At 52.9% G+C, this 9,260-nt stretch overlaps 1 long non-coding RNA gene across 1 annotated transcript; it reads left to right on the top strand.

Annotated features, from left to right (window-relative positions):
• Window positions 1–654: 654 nt before the first annotated feature.
• On the top strand, window positions 655–7,751 carry LOC140624553 (uncharacterized). Its single transcript, XR_012024019.1, has 3 exons — window positions 655–927; window positions 1,780–2,112; window positions 7,503–7,751. It is a non-coding gene; the product is annotated as an uncharacterized lncRNA (long non-coding RNA).
• Window positions 7,752–9,260: the final 1,509 nt, after the last annotated feature.

Here is a 9,260-nt window from a genome sequence, read left to right as displayed (position 1 = left end):
CAACAAAAACTCACCCCTCCAAACCGGTCTCTGAATGCTGGTGTGTTTCGTGCTGTTGGCGCATCTTGTTTGGACTAGCCAGCGTTCCCATGTCCCACTGCATTGGATACAGCTGCTGCCAACTTTGCTCCTTCCCTCCAGCAGTGTCATCGGGGATGGGTTCCTGGACCCCTGGTCTGTCCCTCCCACCCACAAGGGGTCTAGGTAGACTAGTCCCTTATTTTGGATAAGTTGCTGCTACCCTCTGAGCCTCAGTTTGTCTTGTCTGCAGAATGGGATGAATAGTGGTACTTATCCTACTGGGTTGTTGAGATGCCAAGTGCTGGGCGCTTTGCACAGGCCTGGACCATGGTTCACTGGTGGTGACATTCCCCACCATTGCCCTGTTTGAGATCCAAAATGGCATCTTCCTCTGATCTCCGCCCCCCCCACCCCGCCCATTTATAATACCCTACTGCCTCTCTCTGCTGGCCTTCCCCAAGTGACAAGTTCTTGTTTTAACTGCTGGGCAGGAAGTAGGATGACCTCTCTATGTATCTTTGACACCTAATTCCTGGTTGCCATAGATACACTGTCCCTTCCGGAAAGCTAGTGAGCATACTGCAGGCTTAGAGGCCAGCCCTTCTGCAAAAAATCCTTGCAAAGCCTCTTTTGAAACTTTGGACTTCCTTTATGAGCCCTGCCAGGCTCCCAGCTCACTGCTTTTCACCATATAAGGCAAACCCCTGTGCGGGGCACAGGTGAGCCCGCTGTGACCCAGGCCTTGCTCAGCTCAGCTGCAAAGGCACTTCCAACGGAGCGCAGCGCGTATGCACAGATGATTTTAGCAACGAAGAGGTTTTGACACCTTTTATGGTTTTAGAGGAAGAAAGACTTGTGTACCACAACGGCAGAAACACGGCTTTGGCTTCATCGTGGTGAGAAATGGTGGGTTGTAAAACCAGGATGTAACTCACACCGGGGCTTTCACAGAACACTGAAGGGGCCTGTGTGTCCCTACGTTACCAGTTACCATCGTGTGGTGTTACCATCGCGTGGCAGGAGGCCGGAGGCAGTCCTCCAAATCAACATGAGAATTTCAGCCAGGAGGGTTTTAAATAAGCCTCCACCACCCCTCCCCAGAGCCCCAGGACTCATTTGTGAGGTCTTTCATACTGTCCTGGAACCCCGATCTTCAGGGGACTTTACCTCTGCCTCCAATTCTTCATGCCAGCGTCTGTGGGGCAGGTGGTACAGAAGGGCAGGCAGGTCTCTGGGAGGTGGAGCTTGCAGGGTAGGGAGAAGATGGGGGTGCTTATATCTGGAGGAGTGGAAGGGCCCATGTGAAGGTTCTGAGCTGGGGAGTTGTGCTCCCAGAGTGGGATGGCATGCGTGCAGGGAGATGTGGCCCAGCCCAGGGTGTGGGGAGTCGTGGGGTCCGTCTTGGGTCCGCTTAAAAACCGCTGAAGGGTTTTTAAGTAGGTGAGAGGTGTGACCAGACTTACTCGATGGGATCTTGCTGACCATTACAAGGAGGCTGGCGAGGACAGGGTGGGGGAAGTAGCCATCCCCTGAGCACCTCTTGACAGGTGCAGGGCCAGGAGTGGGGATGCTGCTCACAGGACAGGGTCACAGCACCCCTTTGCCCTTCTCACACAGGTGTTCTTGGGCTGTCTTCTCCTGCCTTCTCCTTTCTATGACCCCTTTGAAGATACTGATGAAGTTGTAAATGGATAACTAGAGAGGCAGGAAAAGGCTAGAACGCCAGGTAATTATCATATGTTCCTTTGAAAAACACAGGATTCCAAGAGCACAGTATGGAAGGAGGAAGGAGGAGAGATTGTACGATGGAGAAACCAGACGGACATGACCCTGGCCAGGTGACCAAGGTCAGGACCAACTGTGATAAGTCACCGTGATGGCATGTAACCATTATAGGACGGATGACAAGGTGCTTTACATCTGGGCTCTTCATTCCTCCAAACCCACAACCCTAGTCTAATCCATGAGAAAAACAGCAGACGAATCCCAACAGAGGGGGAGCTTACAAACACCAGGCCAGCGTGCCTCCAACTGCCCAGGCCATAAAAAACAAGGAGAGTCTGAGAAACTGTCCCAGCTTGGAGAGCTCATGTAAGGAGGAATCAATATTGCTTCATGAATGGTGACAAATGTACCATACTAATGTAAGATGCTAATCATAGGGGCACTGGGAGTAGGGCACACAGGAATTCTTTGTATTATATTCTCAACAACCTTATAAATCTAACCTTTGTCTGCAATTTCTATTGCTTTAAAGATTTGTAAGTAATCTCTACCCTCAACGTGGAACTCAAACTTTGATCTCAAACCCCGAGATCAAGAGTCACATACATACCACCCTCCTGCCCCTGAAATTTTAAAAACTGGGACTGTCGCCACGTGTCTCGCCGTGATCGTGAGCGCCACCTCGTGGGCACATTGGAAAATGGGAAAAGCCTGTTTCCCGCCCTGCAGTGGCTCCTAACCCAGCGGGGGTGGGGAGTGGGGGGCGGGTCGTGGGGGCAGGGTGGGTGGGGAGGAGACCGAGCAAATACTGGACTCTTCCACCTGGGTGACTGCACCTTGGCCTTGGGCTAGAGACTGAGCTCATCTATCTCATTATCCCTGGCTCGAGAGGGCCTTGCAGGCGCAATCATGCCATCACCTTTATTTCCTGCTGCCCCTTGAACCTGCTGATAGAGAGCCACCCTCCAGATCCCTGAGGAAAAGCACAGAACTTTCCCATGATTTTTTTTTTTTTTTTTTTTTTTTTTTGGGCCGTTCTTGAGAAATTATGTCCCAGGTCAGCAGGTCAGTGAGCAGGTCAATTCATTAATTAAAAATGTCCAGTCTTGGCTAATAAAGCTTGGACCTTGATTCTTTCTTTCTTTTCTTTCTTCTTTTCCTTCCATCCTCCTCCCTCCCTGATTTATTAGAGAGAGAGCACGCATGAGCAGGGGGCAAGGTAGACAGAGGGAGAGGGAGAAGCAGATTCCCTGTGGAGTGGGTAGCCCAATGACCTGAGACAACCCTTCACTGACTGAGCCACCTAGGTGCCCCAAATAATTTCATTTTAGTGTTAGCATGTCCCATGCAACATTTGGGACTATACCAAGAAATTATTCATCTGAAATTCAAATTTGACTGAGCTCCTGTATCCGGGTCTGCTACATCTGGCAAGCCTGTTTCTGGTCCCTGCAGGCTCACAGCTGAAGGAGGGAGGAGAGATGATGGCAGGGAGAAAGACTTCACTTGATTGACAGCAGTGTGTTCGTTTCCCATTGCTGCTGGAACAAACTACACATTTAGTGGCTTAAGACTGTATTAACTTATTCTCTTACAGTTCAGGGGGGTTACACGTCTGAAATCAGGGTGCCAGCAGGGCTGTGTTCTTGCTGGAGGATCTAGAGGAGAATTTCTCCCCTGCCTCTCCCATCTTCTAGAAATCCTTCCTCCATCTTCAAGCCAGTAACACAGCCTCTTCCTTCCCTCTCTATCCCTCTCCCCTTCCACCAGCATATCTCCTTGTGGCCTCTGACCCTCCTGCCTGCCTCTCAGAAGGACCTGTGATGACATCAGGTCCACCTGGATCATCCAGGATTATCCCCCCATTTCAAGATCCTTAACTAAATCACACCTGCAAAGTCCCTCCTGCCACATAAGGTCACCTCTTCACAGATTCTGAAGATCAGAACGTGGATGTTTCCAGCGGCTGTTATTCAGCCTCTCACTGTGGCAAGCTGGCTTCCGCCACCTGGGCCTGGCCTGCACGCACAGCTGATTTCGATCACATGGCCACGTCTGTGCATCCTTGGGAGGCTTCCTTGCACCCTGCAACTCCTGACTGGGTGGTGCCTGTCCTTGGCTGATGGCTCCTCCTCTGCTCTGGGCTGGCTGATGCCAGTACAGCCAGTCATTGCTGGGCCCTGGGGACAGTCTTTTTCACAGTGACCCCAGGAGGCTGTGCCCCCTTGGCATTCTGAATCCTGTCCTAGATCCCACACCTCTAATGAAAAGCTGGGTGGCAGGGTGGTCCCTGTCAGGAGCAAACCCTCTTTTGCTGCCCCTACACCTCTGATAATGCACGTGTGATGTGGACATGGGCTGGAGCTCTTGAAGAGGCCGCCACCCCCACTGACCCTGAGATGAGAGGCTGGCTCTCTACTTACTCCTGGGGAAATGGCCTCGGTGCCCCCAACAAGCCCCCTCCACCCCAGGTCTCCCCTCATCTCTGTGAACTTTAAGACCCTCCTTCGGGGATTAACTCTCCCTTGAGTGGAGATGTGACTTTGGGAGAGAATGTGGTGCAAAGGCGTAGAGCAGTGGGAGGATCACCTGGTGGGGTAGGAGATGGTGAGTAGGTGAACGATCCCAAGAGAAAGCTGAAACATGGACGGGACTGACCGGATGGTCGGGGGTCCTAACCATGCAGGCCAACCTCCCAGAACAGATGAGCTGCGCTTGCTGGGTCCATGATGAGCTGTGGTGCAGGAGAGGAGGTAGTCACCCTTGGGAGGGGACTCCCCAGGCCAAGGACGTTCTCACCAACAGTCACAGAAGGGTCACAGAACTGCCATCAATGCAGTTTGTCGCTGTTGATGTTGACTGCACCACTGCAAGGTTAACCCCTCTCCCATTTCCATCCTGTCCCCTTTGGAAGGAAGTCATGGTGCACTGCCCACAGAAGGACTGGGGAGTTGGGCTCCGCCTCCTTGACTTGGGAGCATCTGTGTAAATTATTGGGGTTGTTGAAGGGGAGATTCACCTCTTCTACATTTATTATTTAGTCAATCATATATGTACATGTTTTATTAACTTTCCAAATTCCTTCATGACACAGTAGCTCCACAGACAGGGAAAACCTACGTTTGACAAAGACTGATACAAATGTCCTTACGTAGTACATTTCAGAAACTGAGAAACTGTTCATGCCTTTGTGTGTTTGGGATTCATTCCAAAGGTTTTTAGGCTGCTCTGTCACTGAGAATTGTTAATCACAAAAACTCCAAGTGGTCATGCAGAACGAGCTCATCAAAGTGGCCCCAATGTCCGCTCCTGGTCTTTGAGATCACTATGTTTCTAATGTTTGCTTCCAATCCACTTTTTTTTTTCTTTGAGATTTTTATTTATTTATGAGAGAGAGAGAGCGAGGCAGAGACCTAGAGGGAGAAGCAGGCTCCCTGTGGGGAATCCGATGCAGGACTTGATTCCAGGACCTGAGCCAAAGGCAGATGCTCAATCACTGAGCCACCCAGGTGCCCCTCAAATCTACTCTTTTAACCCAAAAATGTACTGCAGGAGGGGCTGAAGACCCAAGCCACCTGAGTTTGGAAAATTCTGAACATTTCAAACCTCCCCTTGAGACAAAGGCCTGCTGTGGAGCCCCTGTGTGCTGGAGGCCAGAAGTATGACCGGGAGTTCTCCCCTCCCTCCCACCCAAAAACCTGGTTTTTAAAGGGTATGTAATACAGATGTGCAAATTTGAAGCTTACATAAATATTAAAACCAACAGTAAGCGTACTAACCTGTAAACCCAATCTGGCTGGCTGCCTGCTTTGGTTTGGCCAGTGAGCTACAAATGATTTTCACACTTTAAATTGTTGGGGGGAAAAACATCGACAGAAGATTACTATTTTATGGCACATGAAAATCACGTGAAATTCAAATTTCAGGGCATCTGGGTGGCTCAGTGGTTGAACGTCTGCCTTCAGCTCAGGGTGTGATCCCGGGGACCTGGGATCGAGTCACACATTGTGCTCCTTGCTGGGAGCCTGTGTCTCTGCCTCTCTCTGTCTCTCATGAATACATTTTTAAAAAACTAAAAAAAAAGAAGAAAAAAATTCACATTTCAGTGTCCTTCATGAAAGTCCTAGTGGTACACAGCCATGTTCAATTGTTTGTATAATGTCTGTGGCAGTTTTTGTGCAAAGACAACACAATCTAGCAGTTGTGAGAGAGACTGAATGGCTTGAAAAATCTAAAATATTTACTATCTGGCCTTTCACAGAACAAGCCAGCCAACCCCTAGGTTCGGGCTTAGACAAGCGAAAGCCTTTTTCGTGGAGTTATATTACTGATGTGGCTTGGGCTCGCCGGCTCGTGGTGAGGGAAAGCAGGCTGACTGTGGGCAGTGCAGCCACCGTGGATACTACCCAGTGGTTTCCCGCAGCCACAGCCAGGGCAGGGGGTGGTGGCACTGTCCTAGGTGCAGGGAGAGTCCCTGGCTATAGAGATTGGAATGCTATCAAACCAACAATGTCAGTCTGCATTTTATCCACCCGAGCCAGCATGGGTGCATAAGTACAGGGGGACCCAATCTCTCCACCATCTTGGCTGCAGAGGGCAGAAACCTAACTTGGATGAGCTGGAGAGCTGGGATTGTTCACTGGTGTCATTGGTCTGCATGACATTGGGTTGGTTGGGCTTTGGGACATTGGACTCTCATGGATTTGCTTCTCCTGGCACTCAATAGGCCTTGGTGCTCAGACCAATTTTGCCACAAGGAACCATGCCTTACAGCGTGTCATCAGCCAGGTGCAGCCCTCAGGCATGGCCAGTGGGGGGAAGGAAAGCCCATGTCTGGGTTTAGAGTTGAAACATGGCCAGGAAGCATCTGACTGGTAGGGAGGGTAGAGTTAAGGGTTGGCAGAAAGAGTTTGGAAAGGCGACAGACCTTTGACTCAAGATAGGGAAATGTTCAGATGGCCTTTGGGTTCTTTTTAAGCCTAGACATTCCTGTAGATTTCTTTCTCTCCCATCTGTTTCCCCATGATTGCCTCTCAATGTGTGTTTTTTTCTCCTTGACGGGTCCCAAACCTCTCTGATACAGACCCCCCCCCCCCGCCAGCCCCTCCCTTCAGTGTAATCCTCATCCCCCACCTCCCATTCATTCAGCAAGTGCAGGTGATGATGAAGCAGGGGATGCTGAGAGCCTGTCGCTCACTGCTGTGTCCCACTGCCTGGCATGTAGGAGCTGTTCATTGTGCCTCTATAAACTGGAGAGACAGGCACTGCCCTTGTCCTTTTGGACCTTAGGTCCCACCAGCCTAAGACCACCTAGTCTGGCAAAGCAGATTCGTTTATGCACTGCACCAGGAACCCTGAGCAGCTCACCTGACAAAGGTAAAGAGTGAGCTTTCATAGGATTTTGTGGAAGGTGGGGTTTGGGTGAATTGTGAGAGAAGCAGTTTTTCCACAGGCTTGGTGCAAAGCAGGGCCATGTGGGCCTGCCTGAAACCAGGATCAGGTCAGGGCTGCAAAGTGGACCAGCTCCCATTCCCTTGGGAACCACAGAGCTATTCTGGAGCTCTGCACACGGGTTGGAAATCCAGGCTCTTCTCTGGCAAAGGTGGCTTAAATTCTCTAGGCGGGAGCAGGATGTTTCATTCTTAAATGATGGAATTTCAAACAGCAAAGTTGTTGCTAATCTATGATTTTGGAGTTTAAAGTTGTTTTTGAGTAAAACATTCATTACTCAAAGGGATTATTGTGATACTTTACAGGTGCAGCCATGTGTCCCTGAGAAAGAACATTTCCTGTGAACTTTAGGAAGAGTAAAAACGGGATCCCTGGGTGGCGCGGCGGTTTGGCGCCTGCCTTTGGCCCAGGGCGCGATCCTGGAGACCCGGGATCGAACCCCCACGTCGGGCTCCCGGTGCGTGGAGCCTGCTTCACCCTCTGCCTGTGTCTCTGCCTCTCTCTCTCTCTCACTGTGTGTCTATCATAAATAAATAAAAAAAAATTTAAAAAAAAAAAAAAGGAAGAGTAAAAACTTTCAGCTGGCTTTCTCTGTGTCTGTTCCTGGGGCCTGATGAATGGGCCAGCGGATCCCGGAATACCCACTCTCAGTCTAGGGGCAGGAGGGGTATTTGTACATTAAGTGCTCCATTGGCTCCAGTGGGAGGAGAGGGGGAAGGGATGGGCTGGAGGAGGCAAAGAGGCTGGGAAGGAGGCTGTTACTGATGTCTGGCCTGAGAGGGGACTCCAGGGCTTGGAGGGAAGGGGTGGATGCAGAAGCTGTCTTGGAAGTAAAACAGAACCTGGGGACAGAGGGAAGAGGAGGCAAGGGAGGTGCTGACGTGCACTAAGGCAGGAACTAAGAGGAGCAGTTTTGGAGGGAAGAGGCTGTTTGGTTTCTGCTGGGGTGAATTTCAGGTGCAGCCGTGCAGAGATGCTGGATAAGCAAACATGGGGTCAAAGTGCAGGCCAGAGGCCCAGCGGGGAGCGCAGGTTTGGGGGGTCAGCACAGTGGACAGGTGGAATACAACTCACAGGAAGGCTGTTCTCTCAGGGAGGCATGTGTGGCCCTGGGAGAGCAGCGGGAGGAAGGCCAGCAGAGCCTGGGTGAAAACCACCTGGGAGAGGGGAGGAGAGAAGCCAAGGACTGGTGACCGCGAAGCCCAGAAAGCAGGGTTTTAATAAGGAGGTCGATGGAGGCCGATGCCCGCTGTGAACCTGCACAGGAGGCTGAAAGTGCCAGCTGGACTTAGGTGCCTGGGACTAGGTTTCAGGGGTTGGGGGAACTAATGAACAAGTGGGTCAACAGTCTGGAAACATTTGGGATTGAAGGGGGTGGGGGTCAGGGAGAGTCCGCGATCGAGGCTGGAACAGACACGGGCACGTTTAAATGCTGCTGGGAAGGAAGACTCCGAGAATGCAGGCAGAGGACCTGGTTCCCTGGGGCAGGTGGGGGAGGTGGTGGGCAGGGGCAGGAGCACAAACTCCAGGGTAGGAGGCTGCATCTTCTCCCGGTGGAAGGGGCTTCTGCCCCAAACCGGAGGTAGCAGGCTGCCTGGGTCCGGCTCCGCAGGAGCGTCCCACAGCGGCTTACCCGCCTCTTCCCTCACTGCCTCCACGGGGCCGGCTCTCGACCCCCGCTCGGACTCCCCCTCCCTCTCCAGGTGCTCCCCGCTGGCCCGGCCCGAACCTGCAGCTTCTCTCCATCCCAGCCCGGCTTCCAGCGCTGCCCCAGCTGCTCCCGCCGGCGTCCCGCCCCGCCCAGGTGTTGCTGCGGGCCCCGCCCCGTTCCCGCCCCGCCCCGCCGGTGGCCCCGCCCCCGCCCCGCCCCCGCCCCGGACGGCCAGGCCGGCCCGCGGGCCCCGCCCCCGTTCCTGCCCACGCCCCGCCTGTGGCCCCGCCCCGTTCCCGCCCACGCCCCGCCCGCTGGCCCCGCCCCGTTCCCGCCCCCGCCCCGTTCCCGCCCACGCCCCGCCCGCTGGCCCCGCCCCGTTCCCGCCCCCTTCCCGCCCCCGCCCCGCCCC

Source organism: Canis lupus, chromosome 3 (assembly GCF_048164855.1).
Source record: "Canis lupus baileyi chromosome 3, mCanLup2.hap1, whole genome shotgun sequence".
Lineage (NCBI taxonomy): Eukaryota > Metazoa > Chordata > Mammalia > Carnivora > Canidae > Canis > Canis lupus.
This window is presented reverse-complemented; position numbering and strand designations above follow the sequence as displayed.